General features: G+C 46.0%; 1 protein-coding gene across 5 annotated transcripts in view; it reads right to left on the minus strand.

Moving 5' to 3' along the window:
* Positions 1 to 11818, minus strand: part of RNF152 (ring finger protein 152) — a 72661-nt gene extending 60843 nt beyond the window's left edge. The window contains exons 1-4 of one of the 5 annotated variants that reach the window (XR_010378195.1): positions 11147 to 11395; positions 9864 to 9987; positions 6592 to 6661; positions 4267 to 4603 (exon numbers count right to left, since the gene is read on the minus strand). The gene's annotated coding sequence lies outside the window, so the exon portion shown is untranslated. Of the gene's footprint in view, positions 1 to 4266; positions 4604 to 6591; positions 6662 to 9863; positions 9988 to 11146; positions 11397 to 11623 lie in introns of those variants that run through there. The other 4 variants (XR_010378194.1, XM_031441807.2, XM_031441805.2 and 1 more) reach the window with 4 other exon arrangements.
* Positions 11819 to 19490: the final 7672 nt, after the last annotated feature.

Consider the following 19490-nt stretch of genomic DNA (forward strand, 5'->3'; position numbering starts at 1 on the left):
TACTCTGACACAATTATTTACCCCCTCATTCTCTTTACTCACTCTCCCCCCCTCAAACTGTTGGGTCTCTCTAACTTCTTCTCTTATTTTCACTGTGATCAGCTGGGGCAAAACAAAGTGCATCTAGCTGTTAAGTACTATAGATTAAATCAAACGACACCAGTCACCTAGCACTTAAGAGTCTCATAAAAGGAAAAAATTTGTTTCCTTATAAGTCAGAATCTCGAAGGAGAAGTTCAAACGAGGGACGCGGACTCCAGAACCCAGCAGAGAGTCAGCCTGTTCTGAACTGCATCCTACCTTGATGAGGGGAGAATTCCAGATTGCAAGCAAACAGCCCACGTCTAGGGTCTTAGGCTAAGTCAAGTCCCACCCACCTTTAACAGAACTAATGGCGATGTCCTTCATAGTAAGTCAAGAACAAGAAATAAAACAAAAGCTGAGGCAATCAGAAGAATGAGGCTGAATCACGCTGAGATTTCAAAATTGATTATCATTGCCCTCCTAATTTACAAGGAATTCTAAATTGTCTGGACAGTGTCTTCTTCAATTTCCATTGCAGACTGGACTTGACCCCAAGAGCATGTTATTTTAAGGAGCACATTGAAGAGTTTGGCATCTGCAGGGACAGATTTCACAAATAAGGTATCATAAGTTTGGAGTGAAATCTGACATTCTTTTTAACATCTTAGTAAAGACATTTTTCCTTGTAAATCAATGAACTTCAGACACAGCACGACTGCCATGAGATGCAATTCTCAAATAGCTCACCTATTATTTTGATATAAACTCAAGGTTTACAAATAATTTTTGATAGCTCTGACTCCCCTGTTGGGAAAAAAAGTAAACTACTGACTTTGCCAAGAAACACTAACTCTTTGAACTAATATTGAGCACTTTGTATATAGAAATAAAGGCAATTTAGTAAGTGAATTCTGTTTGCCTCAAAGATTCCCCTTCCATGGACAGGCTGTTTACCTTTTCCTTAGGTGAAGTAAGAGATTGGGAAGAAATCTGGCTTACCAGGAACATAAATGAATATGATTTCTCAGTGTACATCATGATGACATGGGAATCTGATGGGAAGGGTGATATAAATGTCTGGCAATTGCCCTCAGGTGCTCTGTGCATGAGATTTATAGAACTGGCAACCATCAAGCTAATTACTGTTTCTGGCAATTTGCTACAGGTCCTAACATCCCCAGATAAACAGTTAACACTTCTCAAGAAGAAACAGAACAGGATTATCATCTGAGGCCTCAGCTAAAGACTTAAAAAAAAAAAAAAAATCTGTGGCTTATCTAAGGCCAGATCAGTTGCCATCAATCCTCCATGTTAGTGATGAAGATTCGGGAAGAGAAGACACTGGCCAATGGCAGCCTGGCTCCAGTTAGCTTCACTCAGTAGTGTGGAACCAGACCTGGTCCCTCCCCAGCCCTGACTTGGAATTAACAGCTTCATCAGGAAATCCCTCCCACATCTCTGGGAGGAAAGCCCCAGGCACTGTGTACACAAGCGCCTGCAGCCCAGCCCACACTACCGTCAAGTGTACGACTTGGGCATGGTCCAGAAGCATCCCAGCTGCAAACAAAAGACAAGGCACCTCGTCTGCCGGTGTCCTGTGGTTCCACGAAGAAAAAAAAGTCAAGCAAAGCCTAAGCTCATACCTAAATACACTCAGACATCAGCACAAGGAACCCAAAGCAGATCTGGGTTTACACATTTTCAAATTAGCCATCAAACAGCCCAGAGTGAAATCTTACAACCATCAGCAACCCAGTCTGAACTGAAACCCAGCTCTCTAAGTTACTCCTGAAGAGTAAATGGATTCCAGCATTCCTTCAACAAGTATTTATTGAGTGTCTATTGTGTGCCAAGCTCTGTGTGACAGCCCTGCCAGGCACAGCAAATACCACTATCTAAGAGGAACTTTGTACAGATTCCATTGACTTTATATTTTACATTGTCATCTAGTTTTCATGCCTTTATAAAGAGCTCTCTTCTTTAAATAATACTAATAAAGATCCAAGAACATTCATAAATAAAGTGACTGATGAAGCCATGCTGCCTTCTGCAGTCTTATCCTGCCCTGTTCTCTCCTGCTTCTTCTCTTACGGTAGCTGTATCTCTAACCCTGTGAAATGTCCAGGGTCTGCTTCAGGATGCAAATAACAATCACAGTACAAGGACAGGACCCCTAAGTAGGGTGACCAACTGGTCCCTGGTTTCCTGGGACTGTTCTGGTTTTAAACTGGAAAGTCCTTCAACCCAAGGATCCTCTTCATCCTGGACAAGGTAAGTCAGTGAGTCACCCTGCCCTCAAGAAACCGACTCTAGGAAAGGAGGAGCCTTTACAAGAGGGCCTTCACTTGCCTGAGAGGAGTGAGGCCACAGGAGAAAAGCAGCTGGTGCGCTGTAAGGAAGGCCTGGGCTGCCTGGGGGCTGTCTCAGAACCTCACAGCATCTTTCCTCTTGAGAAGGCCTATCCTTTTCAAGTTCACACCATTTAAGCAAAGCTTTACAAAGACTTTCCAATGACAAGACTCCAATGACATGACTTACAGAAGAAATCCTCATGTAAATGCCTACAGCTGTAGTTATTTGGATGTGGTTATTTCCTTGGCTAGTTTAACAGCTTCTTCTGTTTAGACCATAACTATTCATCCCAAGATTTCCAGAATCCAGCACCAATTCTGGTGGATGGTAAGCACTGAACAAAATGGACGTTAGTAAGAACTGCCATCATGCAGTCATAGGAGAACACGCCAGGCCCTTCATATAAACGATCTCACTTCCTCTCACAATAACTCAGTGAGGCTGACTGACCTCCATTTTCCAGATGAAGAAACCAAAGCTCAGTCAGACCATATTTACTCAAGGTCATTATAGTAGAGCTCACACTTGAACCCAATCCATCTTGCTTCAAAATTTCCATGTTTTTACCCACTCAGCTGAATTAGGATCAAGTAAGGTAGGCATATACAGAAAGGAATCAAGAACTGAGAAGAGGCTCAGATACATTTTTTTTATTCTCTCCACTTTTAGCTGTGTCATTGCCAAAAAAGAGGGGGGCAGAAAACCAAATTATGAGTTAAGTTCATACATTAAGCTAAAGCAAGGCAGGGATTTTAGTTAGAACTGGGCAGGACTGTGCCTGGCAAACAGTAGGCACTCAATATTTGAATAAACTTAATAAACACAATTGTATACCTAATATGAGGTTCAAGTTATTGAAGCTCAGTGTTTCAAATGCTATTTTACCCACCACCATAGGTGAATAGATGGATTCCTACCTTAAGTTTCTGAAGAGTTAGTGTGATGGAGCAGGAGTCGATGGACAGGTACTTACTCCAGTTAAGGATGGTTCTCTACCAGCAGGGGTGAACCAGCTCTTACTCACTTAAAATGACAGTAATCCATATGCCTTATGCAACAATGGGGCAAATTCACTAAATAAAGTACAGAGATCTATCCATGTGCTCTCCAACCACTCTTAAGCTCATTTAACCTGCAAGGAAGCAATTTGCAAACCTACCCCAGAGCAACACAACTGCAAAAGACTATCACACCAAATACTTTGTTTTTGAGACATTTATCTCAGTTCCATTCATTATCCGTCAAACTGAGAACATTATTTTAATGTTAATGTACTCCTGGCCATTTTCTCCAAGCAGCTGAACACATTTCTTCTTTCATAACAACACTATCCGTAAAGATCAAGCATTCCGAGTATTGAAGACTTTCTATCATGTGAATGAGTATTCCAAAATCAAAAGAGGTAAGGTAAAGCAGATGTCTCTCCCAAAGGCATTTAAGGCCACAAGTTAATTAGGAAGGGAGATGTGGCAGCCGGTGTGGGTAACTGTGACCCACTCGTGTCAAATCCAAACAGCACAGTCTGCTCCTTGAGATGGTAGGCTGGCCTCGTGGGGTGTAGAGTTCTAATGCTGCTTGCTGTATGTCGCCAAGAAGAGGGTTTTTTTGGTTTGCTTTGTTGTTGTTTTGGAAGAAGCAGGCCAATTCAAGCTGAACAGACCACCAATGACAATTCATTTTGTTAGAATGATGACCCTCTATGAGAATATTTACCTCCCAACCATTGGTATGCACACTGCAGCCTGGCAACTCTAATCTGATTCAACATTTACTCATTATAAATGCACGTAGGGGAAGCTCTTAAAAAATATGTTTCTTTCTTCTTAACTTCCTTTAAGTCTACAGGCCAAAAGCCCTCTATAATTTCTTTATCACACTAGGTCAAAATCATTTCTGTGTTAGCAATGATTGAGTATTTATTTAGCCCTTACTTTGTACAAATATGGTGGGGAATACAAAATAGAGTCAAACTTCACCAGTCTTCATCTTTAAGGAACCTGCAAAAGAACGGAGATCCTGCTGGTTTCAGTCTCTACATCTGCTGCCGGCAAGCCCCCTTGGAAAGAACTGTATCCCCCACTCTCTCCCCCAAATCAGCCGTTACTAGAAGAGTGCCATTTACTGGGACTCTTGTGATATGTAGCTTGATGACAAAAGACATCCCAGGACATCTTTGAATACACTTCCCTTTAACATGAACTGGCTTGAGTGAGTTTCTTTCCTTTGCCTGTAAACAGAAAGAAAAAGACACTTCAATCTTAGGTGATAATACAGGCCAATCTATAATAAGTGCCCTTTGTAGAACAAATGAATAAATGTTGAGTAAAATGAGAGACAAAGGTGATTTTGCCAGAGATCTTTGACGGAGTCAAGGATTACGACAAGTTAACGCGATAGAGTTAAATTTTTTAGGAGAGTTAAGAGCTGAGTCACACCTTTAATGATGGGGTATCATGAAGGAGAGGACACTGTAGACCACAGAAGATTCCAGAATTAAGAAAGAGGTTATGCAAAGCATTTTGAGGGACGAGTGGGCAAACCACCCCAGCTAATGTGGCATTATAAAGCCAGGCAGAGCAAAAGTCGAAGTTGGACAGGAAGTTGGAAATAGGAAAGCCAGGAGTGAAAAAAACAAGGTTCTCAGCTAGGATGTGGCAGTGGGGATGGAAATTAAGGAAGGTGTGGGAACTGTCACTAAGGATGTGTCACTGTGACTAAGGATGGTCAATCTGTTAAAAAGCAGAAAACCAAAATTAATAATGCTCCCTATTTCCAGAGTATCTGCCAAAGCTTTTACCAAAATCTCATCCATTCTTGTAGCACTTCAGTAAGTAGTGCATTAAGGGTGACTATCTGGATTTATAAATGGAAAGTGAGGTAGACATGTTACATTTCCTTGATAGGCATGAATAAGATGGGGTGGGGGAAGGAGAAAGAGAAAACACAAGCACAGAGCACAGTGTCGGTAGATTCCATTTCATCCTGACTTCATCCCCACCAGCAGCACATCTGCATTTGATCAATCCCTTCCTCGCACGAAGGCTGATCCCCCAGGAAGCCTGTGTAAAATGTTAGAATAACCTTTGCCATGCTGGACATTTGCAATGAGTTTTTTCCAGGCAGGAAGTCATAAATCAAGTGGTAAACAAGGCATCCTTTCCTACTCATCCCTTCCACTCCCAGCAGGTCATAGGTGGCCCCCCCACAACTCCACAGAGAATGTGCCCCAGGCCTCAGCAGCCACCTCGGGTCTCGGCCAGGAAATCCCAGGCCTCAAGAACTACCCAAAGGAAATACAAGCTGCAAACGCACAGCTTGAGGCCTCCCTCCTTAAATCTCACCATGACAATACACGTCACCTAGAGATAGAAAATCCTTTAACATAAAACAAGTACTTATTTTGTTCTGGACCACACAGTGTAGCTCCCAGAGCCGTGCGGGAAGGAGCATGAAAACCACTGTCTTCCTCCCTGCTGGCTTCCACCATATGGAGACAGACGTTCGCCAGGAACCAAGCAACCCTCCACATGTGTCTTCTCTCTACCTGGACGGCCGACTTCACGATGAAAATAAAGCATTAGGGACTCAGAGGCCAAACAAAATATGGGCATGTATTTTGGAGCTTCCCAAAGATCTTCCAAGACCAGCCCGTTAGGGTTGAATTTTCCCCCTTGTTCAGTCTGCGCCTGGCCCTCAGCCTGACCCCAGGCACCCTGAGTTGGCTTCTGGAGGTCTTGGATGGGCTATATCTGGGTCTCCCTGCCGGTTTCTCAGCTGCTCACCTCCACTGCAGAACCCCTTATGGGTGCAACACTTTGTGACTCAAGGGAAGCTGGACTAGAGGGCAGCCCCTGCACCCTTCGGCCAACACGGATGTCCTCCAGTGGCTGTGACTCAGGAGCTGTCCGTCAGTTACCATGTCCCTTGTCTATGGAGAGCCGTCTTTGTAAAAATGACTTCCAAGAGGTGACTATTGAGCCAGAGCAATACTATTTTGTTAAATTCCATGCTCATGCTCAAGGTGCTTATCAATGCTAAACACTCTAATCCATGTATGGATTTATCACAACAAAGATATCTGCGCGACCAGCACTTTCCGCAGCAAAGTCTCTCAACCAGCCGCCAGCTGCTGAATCCACAGCCCCTCGCTGTTCCCACTTCACAGCACTCAATCTTTTCCAGGGAGAGTGTGGCAAGGAAGGCTTCAAAACTTACCACCCTCATGGTCAATGTGGCTGCTGATGGAAGTTCAAATGTTCCAGAACCTTCAGGTGTTCAATTTTCCCTGGAACAAGAGAATGCCTCTCCTTCAAATTGCTTTTTCTAAATATCAAAGCAATAAGAGGGAGACCCAAGGCTACCCCAGACTCCCCTGCCTCCTCTAGGCCTGAGCCACTGCACAGTCTTTGCTGCAGGAGGCCACCTCCTTCCTGGGTGACGCTAGGCCCACTGCTAATCTTTTTCTACCCTGGGCCGCACCAAACAAACTCAGGAAGCCTGTCAAGAGGCAGATGGCGAGGGAGAGGAAGTCTGTAAGTGGCACCTCTCATTACATAACACCAAGCACAGAACCTCCTGGAACCAGCCTTAGAAATATCCCCTGGCCTATCACTTCACAATAAACAACTACTCAAAACAGGCTAAAAGAGAGAAAAACCACAATTTTTTATTTGATGATCGGTTTACACTCAAATTAGCAAATATTACACCAACATATTAGTAAAGAACAGGTTGGGGTAGGACCAGATTCTTGAAGATACATATCATTTCTTCATTCAGTCCACACTCGGATAACACTCAGTGCCTATGAAGCACTAAGTAGGAACACACTTTATAAACTCATCTTGGCCCCATCACTTGTGGAAGTCATTAGTGCTGCTCATCTATATCCAGGTTTCCCCTTTTCAGCACAAGAAATACTGGATTGTGGCTAAATGGGGTCACAGGACTAGTCTGGCCGAAACAACGTAAGTCACTTCTGGGTCAGACTGTGTCATTGTTAGAGCAAGAGCCTCTACCGCTTCCCTTCCCGTGCTGCAGTGACCTCACGAGCACACGTCAGGATCACGCCTTCTACTCATTTGGGTCCTTGAGTGACTACGATAAGCAGGGCCCACCTGCTGACGGTGTTGGACACACAGCATGGGAAAGAAAGAAACTGTTTTTGGCCACTGAGATCTGAAGGTTATGTGTTACCGCAGTATAACCTCACCTATCTTGCTGACACATCACTGCTTGAAGAAGAGAGAAACCTATCAACGTCCCCCTCCCATCTGTTTTCTAAAGCAGATAATACAAAAAAGCAGAATTTATTTCAAAATTCAAATGCAGCAGGGCCTGAATAAGACCTTGAAATGCAGAAGGTGCTGACAGGACAGACAGGTCCAGACAACTCTGAGACAGTAAGGAATGAAAACAGAATGACCTCTCAACAATGGTGAAATCTAACCACTCGTGTGGAATTCAGCTGAGGAGTTTAAAGACTATGAAGAAAAGGTCACCTTCTGACAACAGGTCCAGCCATTTGTGAAGTAGTGAGCGCCCCAATGAAAGAGGCATTCAAGTAGAGGCTGAATGATCGTTAGCTCCCACCTCAGAAGTCCAACACCCTTCTTTGTTCCTCTCTCTCCAGCTTCCACTGAACTTAATTAGAATAAGGTCTTCCCTTCTCTGTCACCCCGAAAGCTCCCTGAATGCAGCTCATTTTTGTATCTCCGCACCCACCCCAGCCCACCACTTGGCAGCTGTCACAGAGCCCATTCTCCATCAGGTGCTCGATAAACATCTGCCAAAGGAATTAAACGAACACTGTAGAAAAGACTCAGCTCTGGAGGTAAAAGTTGGTCTCATAACCTCTAGGGCTCCTCCAACCTAAAACTAAAATGCACTACTGCCGACATCTGGCAGTGGGGAGCCTCCACCTAAAAAAAAAACAAATTAAACATCAATATAACCCTTTATCATGACTGATCACTAGACTCAGTGTCAAACCACGATGAAAGCTGGCCCTGCACTATGGCTATCTTTGTTCTTGGACATGCATTTACATGTGCAGGCAGCTGTTTTCCCATGTGGAATTGTGTGTGAGGTATTTATTTTTTTCTATTTAAAAAAAAAAAACAAAACCACACCCTCTGTTTCTATTGCATTATTATACTCCCTATTATCCCATCACATGGTTTCTCCTCTTGCAGGAACACAACACACACCCCTCATTACTGCTGACATAAAAATCACTTGTCAGAAGACCTCTACCCTAGCCCCACTACAAATCTGCACTTTCCAAAGCGCTGGTCTTTGTTTCAGCTGGGACTAGTTGATAACTCATCTACTTTTCCTGGTGATACTTGAATGCTTTGAGAAAAAGAGTAAGTGCCAGCCTTGCTGATGTTTTTTAAAGTCACCTTTCCAAACAAAACTATCCTAGACGGAAATGATCAATCCTTCAAGTTTTTACATTTTATTTTTTAAGGGATTTGGGGGTGGGGGATGGGGAACGGTGGCGAGAGGCTCTGCCATGGATACGGCGCTGTTGCTGCAGAGCAAGAAACAGCACCAGCAGCCTCTGGTCCTCAGCAATCCCTTTTTCCTACAAAATAAACCTGGAGTCCCTTTCATACACAGTCTTAGTCCCTGATGCTCGTGGAGGATGCCAGGACGCTGCCCTCTAGGAGACAGCACCAACACCAAGGTGATGTGTCTGAAGGTTATGTTTCCACTGAAATTTATCAAGATAACCCCAAATCTGGGTAGGCTGACATGAAAACAGAACTATCCTTGGAAAGAAAAGAACAGGCCAGAGGTTGTGGAAAAGAACCAACAACCTAAAGATAAAATGCAGACTGAGAGCCTAATGGTTCATGGCTATATAAATGGAAACTTAACTAAAGCTCCATTTTGTGATCTCTTTCTGCTCTCTTTCTGCTCCCCCAATAGCCCTCCCTTCCACCTCCCAGTAACTTACTGCTGGCCTGTCCCTCTTAATATTGCAAACGCTATTACAGTGAAGAGATGGGGGAGAGACATTATTTCATAAGAAGGTTACCACATTTGACCAATACCCTAATTTAGCACTGGTCACATTTCTAATCATCCTTACAATGATACCTTTACAACAAAGGATATCCCACTTACAGACTGAAGCCGAAATATATGACTACAGATAAGAAAGCAGACATATCTAAACCCCACATTCAGATACAACTGCCCATATGTTGATTGAATCAAAATTCTCATCAAAGGGAGCTGGGTGGAATGTATACAACTCCAAATGCAGCCTGCCCTCAATGACTTCTTCAAAAGGAAGGTTTAAAGTCATTTGCAATTTCTTTCTCCGGACCAGGAGTTTCAGCAGTCCCCACTCTTCCTTCATGTAGATAGGAATGGACAGTGTCATGCAGAAACCACCCAAACAGCCCCCGTGCAAACACTGCTGGCCCAAATGACCCAGAGACTCCCAGGCGGCTACCCAGATTATTGGGGGTTACCTGAATCTGTCACCGAGTCCCTTTCACCCCCTTCTGCGTGATGACATCAGGTGGAAATGGTACGGGTTTGGGAGGCAAGAGGCTGACAAGCAGGAAGCACAATTGAGCCTGAGCTTTGTTCAGCCTGCAGTGAAATAACATGCAGTAAGGGTTAGATACGCGCAGCAAAGAAATCCAAGCATCCTCCCCGGGCAGAGGAGCGACGGTGCACTAGGGGAGGTGGAGGACCGCCGAGGTGTGGCGGGCTGGCGGGCCGCGGAGGGGGCGTAACGCTTCCTAATTGTCTCCATAGGATAAATAACCACCTACCTCCCCCCGACTCCCCTGCAGTCTCCTCCGCCCCCAAGTTACCCTCTGGTGCTATACCTCTACTAGCAACGGTAATTCCTCAGAAAGAAAGAAAGACGAGAAGGCAGTGAATGACATCGAGGGGCACAAGTAAAATATACTAGGTAAACCCGGTTATGTGGGAATGCGGGGGCCCAGTCACCCGCCCAGACAGACACGCCAGCGCTGCGTTGGCGAGCATCCTTTCCTTCGCTCTGTCCGCCACCTCATCAAGTCACTGTCACTATGTTTTGCCTATTTCTCTACTCTTTCCAAAGCCGTGCGGTGCTCCCCGCCCCCACCTTAGGCGGGACTGGGGACCGCCGCCTCTCGAGCAGCGTCCCACGAGTCCAGACTGCTTTGTCCTGCCGCTGCCCTTCCAGGAGCAGGCGCCCCAGGCGCGTGGGTCCTCACAAAATCTCCCCAACATCTGGACGGCCACTTTGCCCTCTCCTCCCCCAAGGGGCCCCGGGGTCGCAGAGACAACTTCTGGGGATAGGGAAGGAGCTCGACCCTGGCCGTGCGAGGGGCCTGTCCGGGGGGTGTGGGGTAGGGGTGCAGCTGGGGCGCGCGCGGCGCGGGCACGAGACCAGCTCCCTCGGGCCACAGCTCCAGGGGGCATCCGAGGACTCGGCTGAGCTGCCGACAGCGCCTCTCCCCGCCCCAGCCGCCAGCCCAACTCCGCCAGCGCTCGGGAGAAACTAACTCCAGGGACCACCTCCCCCGCGCCCCAGGGCCGCCCCGCCGCGTCCCGCGCTCCCCTCTTCGGGATCCCTGAGCCCCGCCACTATCCTCCACGGTCCAAAAGGTAACCCCCACTACACCAGGCGGTACCTCCCCTTTTTCGCTTCCCTGGCTCCGGGTGCTGCCGCCCTGGAAGCGCAGACATCCCTTCGCGCCCCTCTCGCCACCCTTGACCCAGGAGGGACAGAGCAGAGAAACAAACCGAAACTCACCGACCTCTCTCCGCAGCGGGCGCGGGCGCACGCTACAGAGGCGGTGACCGCAGCGGCGGCGGCAGCATCGCTGGGTGGTCCCGACGCGCCTGCCACCCGCTCAGCCAGACGCGCGCCGCGGCTGTGCCTGCAGCCCCAGCTCCCGGCTCGGCCTCTCGGGAGGCGCCCCACCTGCCCCGCCGCCCTCCGCGCTCCCGGTCGGACACCGCCGCCAGGCGCTCGGCTCCGAGAGGGAGCTTTTTGTGTCACCGCCCAGACTCAGGCACCGAGAGGGGTGGGGGCGGGAGGCCGGGCTCCGCTCCCCGCGGCACCGCCCCTCCTCGGCGGCTCCACCTCCTCCACCACAACCCGCCCCCCTTTTCACCCACGCTTGTCGGGGACGTCAGTCTGTCCGTCCGGAATCGCAGACCACCCCCGGGCTGAGGAGCTGCCCACCCTCCCTCGCGCGCTGCCTCGGCCTTGTCCCCATGTGCCCACCCTCGGTCAGGACCTCGACGTTGTCCACGGCGTGAGAGCGGGACCTGAGCTGGAATTAGGTGTGAAAAGAGACAGAGCTCAGCGGGCTGGAGGGCGGGGCTGAGACGCGAACAGAGGCTGGCGGGGACCAGTCTGCCGCTGGGACTTGGGGACCGAGCGAGGAGGGAGTTGAGATCGTCACGTTTCCAGAAACTGCCCTGTATCCGCGTCACCGCTGGTACTTTCTGGCTGCCCCTAAGAGTTCACGTGGTCCAGGCAGGGCGGAGTCCTGCTTTGGTGGAGGGGAGGACGTATCCAAAGAAACCTGAATGGATACCTGGCTCCCTAGGATGGGGTGCAGGGAGTAGGGACGCCTGGTGGGGAGGGTGTCAGCCCTAAGGGTCCTATAGCAGTGAGAACCACCGGGACCTCGGGGCCCACTTTGTTCTCTTCCTCGAAACCTAATTCCTACCTTCCAGACATTTTCAGGATGTCCAGTTCCTCCAAGAAGATCTAGACCTGCCTCTCGTGTTAACTGCAGAAGAGGAGAATGAAGGAGAGAGGTCGCTGGTAGAGGATGGTTTCTGTACTCTGTTGCCTTTTTAAAAGATTTCTATGCAGAATGAAAACCCGAAATTAACTCTATTAATCTGGTAATGTTAAGCCTGACAACCTAACAAGCCAGGAGATCTCTAGCACCAGGGTTCAACTGAATGGTCCCTAGTTATCCAGTAGGGCGTGCAGACTTTCCTGGCTGCTGGAACAGAGCTGTCTTTACGTCCTAATGTTCAAGGAAAGATCTCCCATTCTAACCTCTCCCGATAGCTCACTGAAGCGATTCTGCAGAGATAATGAGGCCCTATGAACCAACGGGGGTTCAATGTGACCTACGAAAATTCACAATGTACTTAACTGACCCTATTTGTCTTGTCCAGCAAATAAAACCTGTTAATAGTGCTTCCAAATGTGTTGTTACTCAGCACCTCCAGAAATCGGTCACCAAGAAACATATATATAGCTTGATGGATGGCAGTCCTCTCCAGGACCCCAATGAAAGTCTGATGCATGACCTTTTGTTCCCTGAAGTTACATTCTCATTGTACACCTGGCAGGAGTTGAAGTTATCTATCTGTTTTAAAAGCAGATGTAGGGGGAGGGTATAGGTCAGTGGCAGAGTGCATGCTTAGCATGTACCAATCCCAAGTACCTCCCTTAAATAAATAAACAACCTAATTACCCCTTCAAAAAAATAAATGATTAAATAAATAAATGATTAAATAAATAAATGATTGATTAAATAAATAAATAAATAAAATTTTTTAAAAAGCAGACGTATATTCTTGAAGTAGAAGACTTAAGGAGTCTTTCTTTTCAGGCTCAGTTTTAGGGAAGAAAAGAAACATTTGATTTTTGTTGTTGTCATTGTGTTTTGATGAGAAGCTGCTGATAGTCTTGAAAACTCTGATGTTGACAAGGAGTTTGGAATAGGATGATGAGTTGTAACTGAGATTTTACTAGAAAAGGTTAGCCTAGAAATATTATCATTATACAAGAGTGACGTTAAACACTGCTTTTGAGAAGCTACTTTCAAAGATCAGGTCATTATTCCAAAATGTTTAAAAAATTTTTCTTCAGCTGCTTTCAAAACAATGCTTTGGGACGATTCAAGCATCCAGCATGGTATGGGGTAGGCTCTTCCACCCTTAGTCATTCATTCCCACCGGCTGGTATTTTAATTCACATAGCATCATGGGTGTTCTGCCTTCTGTCCAGTCTTGTAAAGCTGTCACACAGAGAAGGTTAATTAACTGGGGCAGACTGGGATAGGCAGTTCTTAAGATTAGTTGGGGGCCAGCGCCGGGGCAGGCAGCAACAGTTGGAGTCATGGGAGGCACAGGCAACAACATGTTGGAATGGATTCTTCAGTGAGACAGTTCCAGGAGCAAGGCAGCTAGGCCCAGGCAGCTGCAAGCTGGGGGGCAGCGTGGTCAAAGCTTCACGAAGGCGTCACACTCAGGCACTGTGCCAGTGAGATGGGATCAAGGCAGTGAGCCTTCCAGGTCTTGAAGACGTAGGGTCATCATGATGGGGCCCTCGCTCCCCAAGATAAGCACTTATCTTAAGGATCAGATGTTCGTGAGTTTATTCAACAAATATTCCTTGAGTATGGACTATGGACCCAGAACCCAGCCCTGGGGTTAGGACAGAGAAGGAAACAGACCCAAATCCCTACCCTTGTTGAACTTACATTCTAATGGAAGAAGCTGAGAATACACAACATAATAAGTAAGTAAAAGAGATTGTGTGTTGGAGAGTGAAAAAGGGAAGGGGAGAAATCAAGCAGGGAAGGGGGTTATGAAGTTATCAGAAAAAGAATGAAATTTCAGTTCAGCAGCCAGCGAGGGGCCCACTGAGCAGGTGCCTTTTGAGAAGAGAAATGAACAGGGAAAGACTTCCCGTTACCAGACAGGGCGCAAGAGTGGTGCTGCACTTCCTCAGGGCAGGGGTCGTGACGCTGGGACTGGGTCACAGGGTCCATCAGGCCAGTAACACTGACTGAAACGTAGTCACCTGAGGTTGAATTAAAGCTGCTTAAATCCTGGCAGGGATGAGTTCTTATTCATCTTTGTACCCACGGCGTAGAGGACAGGTATCCAATAAATGTTTATTGAGCTGAACGTTTAAATCTCTGAGAACAGGGGTGGGGCTGAGATAAGTGTGGCCCCGTGATTCCTGGGATAGCTATTCTGTCTGGATGACACTTCCGCAAAAGAACGTCATTATCTTTTTCATCACTTTTCATGACTGTCTTCCTGATCTTTGAGGGCAGGGATTATCTTTCAACCCGTGCCCTGAGCGCACTAAGAGGGAGGGAGAGAAGGAGGAAATCCAGAAGGAGGGAGGCAGAGACGGAGGAGAATTAGGACAGGGAAACAAGCAGACCCTGCCCCGTGCTTAAAACACCGAAAGATCTTAATCCAGCCCAATAATGAGGGTAAGTTTAACAAGTTTGAGTTTTACATGTTAAAACTGCATCTTGAAACCGAACTATGGTAATAGTTGCACACTTAAAACAAGTGGACTTGTGGTACATAAATGATACCTAAATGAAGTTGTTTTAAAACACAGAAGAGAGGGAGGGAGGGAGGGAGGGATGAACAGATGGAGCACAAGGAATTTTTAGGGCAATGAAATTATTCTGTATGACACTATAGTGGTGGCTACATGTCATTATGCATTTGTCAAAACCCATAGAATGTACGAGATCAGGAGTGAACCCTAATGTAAACTATGGAATTTGGTTGACAATAATGTGTCCATGTTGGTTCATCAACTGTGCCAGATATGCCACACTGATGAGGTAGGTTGAGGGTAGGGAAGTATGAATGTGTGGGTGGGGAGGGCTATGTGGGAACTCTGTATTTTCTGCTCAACTCTGCTGTAAACCTGAAACTGCCCTAAAAAAATAAAGTCTATTAAAAAAAATTTTTTAAATAGTGACATTGTGCTGTACACCAGAAATTAACACATTATAATTGACTCTACTTCAATTTTTTTAAATTTAATTTTAAAAAACTTTTAAAAAACACGGAAGTAGAAGCCACATTTAGACAGCTTTCACGTGCTGTCAATAAGTCAAAGGCATTTTAAATTTTTAAACATTTTTTAATTGAGTTATAGTCATTTTACAATTCTGTATCAAGTTCCAGTGTAGAGCACAATTTTTCAGTTATACATGAACATACATATATTCATTGTCACATTTTTTTTCACTGAGTTACCACAAGATCTTGTATGTATTTCCCTGTGCTATACCGTAAAATCTTGTTTATCTAATGCATATCATCCTTCCTAATAGATACTTAAACCAAGTTGATTAGTATGAAATAATAGGAAATACATGTGTGTGTGTGTGTGTGTGTGTGTGTGTATGTCTCTGTCCTGGTCCTGGCACAGAGCTCCTAAAACCCTTGTAATTTTCTAAGTGATGAGAACACTAGAAGCATCTTTTGTTTCAATATTTGGTCTTTGACCCTGGTTCCTGACATCAAGATCCTAAATCCCATTGTACTTCTTGGGTGATAGAAGTGTCTTTTGTTCTAAATGAGGTGATCCTGGATGGCTCCTGGATGAGGACTGGTCACCAGAAAAGACCAAGCCATGATTAGAAGCTTGGAGTTTTCAGCGCCCCCCCGCCTCCATTCTCCAAAGATGGGAGAAGGGCTAGACATGGAGTTACTGGTGGATCATGCCTAAGTGATGAGTTCTTCATAAAATTCCCAAAAGTACAGGGTTCAGAGAGCTGCCAGGTTGGTGACCATGTGGAGGTGCTGGACAGTGGTGGCCTGAAGAGGGCATGGAAGCTCCGCGCCCCTTCCAACACACCTTGCCTTGTGCATCTCTTCCATCTGGATGTTCAGCTGTGTCCTTTACCGTATCCTTTTTATAATAAACTAGAAAACAGTAAGTAAATGGTGTTCCTGAGTTCTGGAAGCCGCTCTAGCAAGTTAACCAAACTCAAGGAGAGAATCTCTGATTTACAGCTGAATGGTCAGAAGCACAGGTGACAATCTGGACTAGTGACTGATGTCGAAGTTGGGGAAGGGGCAGTCTTTTAAGACTGAATCCTTAGCCGGTGGGATCTGATGTTAACTCCAGGGCGATAGTGTCTGAACTGAGTTAAATCACAGGACACCCAGTTGGTGTCACAGAGAATTACTTGTCGTGGGAAAACTTACGCACATTTGGTGATCGAAAGTGTCAGAAGTGAAGTTTCTGTGTGAAAGGAAAGGAAAAACATGCGAGAGGAAGAGTATGTTTTTCTTTCTCAATTTGCAAATTTACTTTTCCTTTATGTGATTTTTGCCACCTTATAGTATATATAGTCTTTTGAAAAGTATTTTAAAAAGATCTTCAAGTATATATAATCTAAGATAGGTTACGGTAATGATTGCTAAAGATAGTGCACATTTCCAGACTGGTTTTTATTTGAGGGGCCCTACATAAACCAATCTCAACAGACCAATTATTCTGATAAGGTGTTCTACATGAGAGAGAGCTACTATATTTAACACAGTGTCGAATCTCTTACCTATTTAGAACCAGGTATTATCTAAAGACAACGGGGGAGTGGGTATAGCTGGGTTCAATCCCCAGTACTGCCACTAAAAAATTAACTAACTAATTAATAAAGACAATGAAGCCTCATCTAAAACAAAATACTGAAGTATTCTGGAAATCCCAAAGGATTTCATAGGAAGCATATCCAGACTGCTGTTCTAAAAGAGACGATGGGTTGAACAAAGCCATCTCTCTTCTTTTTTAGCCTCATCTTTGATGTGTACAACACACATTCAGAACATGCTAACTGCTGGTTAGAATTATGTGCCCATAAGCAGGGGTGACAGTCAACAGCTGTAGGAGCAGGCACCCACCAATCGATCTGGATGAGGACGTACACAATATGGCCATTTCAGTGTGTCCTGGCTAAATGTCAGCTTGCACTATGATGCCATGGTCCTCTGGACACCCTCCTCAACAGCAGGTATCCGCTGCTTTCTCATCACATTTGTATAGTTTGGGGTTGAGTAAGCACCTCACTCCTACCAGTAAGCCTTTGCTGTAAGTATAGTAGAGGGAACTCATTATAAACTGAACTCCAGTCCTTGTACAATCAACGTGAGACACTGTTTTCACTGCCTAATGGGTTGGAGTGATCACAACTGATCAGCCAGGGAAGGACTGGGATGTGGAGCTCCTGTCTTACCCCATGGTCCCTCACCTCCATCATCTATCCTGTTATCTTTCCTGCTGCTCCAGCTCTCAGTTAGTGCAAAAGCACAGCTTTGAGATAAAAGGAAAAAAGAATGAGGAAGTTCCACCACCATTTTTTAAGACCCAAGTCTGGATCCAATGCTTGCCCTATGGGTCCCCCAAACTGGCTCCAGACCCTCCAGGATCCATTCTTTATAGTCCGACCCCAGCCTTCGTCTTACTCAAGTTGACGGGGCACCCCTGTACCTGCTTCAGGTCTGGACTTCACCTCACCCATCCCCTTCTCCCCACTGTCTCCATTCTTAGCCACTTTCTGCCCTAATCATTCAAACTCAAGGGAACCAAACATCGGTTTCTGTGCTTCTGGATCCAGAGGATCAAGTCAGAGCACCCTCTAGTGGTGAGGAGGAGCAATGGCACCATTGACATCACCCAGAGGTCACACCTTTTAGAGGTCAGTGAAGGACAAAGCTGAATAGGACGTTCTTCACATACTTTCTACCTCTTCCTGCTTTAATGTCTTTCCTATGCTGTTACTTTCCAGTGAGTGGAGAGTGCTGGGAAGGTGGCTGGAGTAAACCCCCCCACCAGATCCTAAACCACCTTCTCTTCCTATTCTTCCCTTCACGGCGTCCACAGCAGTTTGATATGTTCACATATTCAGCTGTTTTAAAGAACACGGACTATTCTGCCACAGGGCAAGGGAACTACAGGGTATCAATCAAGTCCAAAATCAGTAAATAACAATAATCCTTTTTTGGTTAGTGAACAGTTATTGAGCCTGTGCAGAGATGGTGTCACTGACCGTTACCTGTGGTATTTCTGTTCATCCTCAAAGGAACCTTAGCAGCAGATGAGGACACTGATGCCTAGACAATTTAAGCACCTCGCCCAAACTGACATGACCAGTAAATGGTGAATATTAACTTGACACAGGTCAGCCAAACCCAAAGTACTGCCCCAGAATCTCTGCACCGAGATTCCACCCATCAACCACGGGATGCTGGCAATTCCATTTGACTTGGCTTAAAGGCATCTCATTCTCTTCCAAGCCTCTCCTACTATAGCTCAGGGTCAGCAAGAGGCTTCTAAGCCTGACACTGTGGCTCTCAGTCCTGCAGGGCCTCAACACCTCCCCGCCCCCAAGATTTCAAGCAGATCTGCTCTCTCTTATCCGCACCCTCACTGTTTCTCTGTGTAGCTACATGACCCACATTTATAATTGTCAGTCCCCAAAGATTCAGTGCTTTCAAAGTTTCCAAGGGAGTTTTCATCTCTGCTTCTCACCCTGACCCTCTGTCTCTTCAGAGCTCACTCAGTAATTTCCCCAACCAGATTCAGTTTTATCTTCCGTGAATGAAACCAAGCAGGACCCTGTGGGGCCCTCCTGGGTGCAAATCCTTTCCGAGTCTCCCCCTCCCCATTTCCTGTTTGTAGGAAATGGGTTTCATTCAGCCTCCTAGACCTTCCCTGAGTCCCAAAGGGAAGATTCAGTTGCTAATCAGGAAAGGGAGGGAATGCAGAAACAAAGGAGGAACAATCAAGAAACAATAGTGCAGCCTTGGGGCAGGTCCTGGGTCCTCCTCAAGAAATATATATAATAATATATCTCTGAGTTCTTTTACAGGAACTAAGGCCCCCACCCAGGTGAAGGATGGCAAATTTAGGCTGAGCACAAGATTCCTGGAACACTGCCCTGTTACCTCACCTCCAACCAATCAGAAGAAAGTCACATGCCCTGCAGCCCTCACTCTAAACTTTACCTATAATAACTTACCTGCCATACCCGCGCCCCGCTACCCATCCAGGAGTTTGGGATCCGAGTACCTCCATATAAATAAATAAATAAATAAACAAGCAAACAAATTCCACCGTTAGGGTTTGCTTGGCCTCACTCTGACAACTTGTGTCCTTATGACCCATTGTTTGGTCTTTCATTTAGCACTTCCTGCGTTCTGCCTTACATCATTGCTTTTCACATATATACAACATCAGTAGGTGAAGGCGTATAAAACTAACAAACTGACTTCCCTGATGCAAAACTGTTCACTGATTCATTCTTTACTGTGAATGACTTTAATCCAGAGGCTGTGCTCCGGGAAGGGGATAACAG

Source organism: Camelus dromedarius, chromosome 28, assembly GCF_036321535.1.
Source record: "Camelus dromedarius isolate mCamDro1 chromosome 28, mCamDro1.pat, whole genome shotgun sequence".
In the NCBI taxonomy this organism is placed as follows: domain Eukaryota; kingdom Metazoa; phylum Chordata; class Mammalia; order Artiodactyla; family Camelidae; genus Camelus; species Camelus dromedarius.